Genomic DNA, 1,245 nt, shown 5'->3' with positions numbered 1-1,245 from the left:
CCCTTTAAGAATTTACCCCTTATTTTATATTGGGCATGATTTAATGGCCTCTTCACACCTGGCTTGATGACGTGACAAGGCCCATTGAATCTCGCGAGTGAACTCTCGTCAGATTCGCAATGCTCGAAACGCCTCGTGAGATTGAACAAAATCTCGTGAGACATCGCAATCTGGACCTTGCCCTTCCTGGGGGAGATCCAAATAACATATTTAAGTGAACCATTAGGCTCATTTAAATATGTCTGCGTTGTATTCTCCCAGGGCCTGGAAACTAATGGCTTCACCTGGGAGATCTTGCCAGGGAGCTGTTTATCACTGGTTTACACAAATATGGACCAGGCATAATGGCACCTGGGGCGTGGGGATGTATCCCAGGCCAGTGAACATCAGGTGGTCAGGCTCTGGACGAGTTGGTAGCCTGGCACACCTTTTACCTGGACACCTTGGCAATGTCATGTGCACCCTGGCAGTGCCACCCTGGAATTGCCAGGGTGTCCAGGTGGTGGTGCCAGGCTGGCAGTGCATGGATGCCAAGTTTGACCATGCCAATGATTGGGCCCAGGGGTGCCTTGCCTTTATGAGGTGGAATGAAATGGGGGGCTTGATGACCTCCAAAGAGGTGCAGTAGGGTAGTAGGGGTCTGGAGACCGTGGTGGGATGGCTGAGGGGGCTCGAATGATCGGGGTGGCATTAAAAATGTTCTTCCAATCCGGGTGTCATCTTCCTGCACTGGCGAGTTGAGGTTGGCAGCACAGGAAATGAGATAAGTGCAGACTTGGCGGGGTGTTCCTCACTGAGTCCAAAAGAAAACGGTCCTGTTAAATAGCGGTGTCGTTCCCAGCGCTGCAGGTGCTCGGAAATACCCCGCTAGACAGGACTCTGTTTTTGTCTCGTTAAATTGCATCCATAGTCTCTCTGTGTTCTTCCTGCCAAAATATATCACCTCAAACTTCTCCGCATTGAACTTCATCTGCCACCTATCTGCCCACTCCACCAACTTGTCTATGTCCTTTTGAACGTAGAACATACATAGAACATAGAACGATACAGCGCAGTACAGGCCCTTCGGCCCACGATGTTGCACCGAAACAAAAGCCATCTAACCTACACTATGCCATTATCATCCATATGCTTATCCAATAAACTTTTAAATGCCCTCAATGTTGGTGAGTTCACTACTGTTGCAGGTAGGGCATTCCACGGCCTCACCACTCTTTGCGTAAAGAACCTACCTCTGACCTCTGT

Source organism: Scyliorhinus torazame, chromosome 4 (assembly GCF_047496885.1).
Source record: "Scyliorhinus torazame isolate Kashiwa2021f chromosome 4, sScyTor2.1, whole genome shotgun sequence".
Lineage (NCBI taxonomy): Eukaryota > Metazoa > Chordata > Chondrichthyes > Carcharhiniformes > Scyliorhinidae > Scyliorhinus > Scyliorhinus torazame.
The sequence above is the reverse complement of the archived record's forward strand: the minus strand, read 5'-3'. Positions refer to the sequence as shown.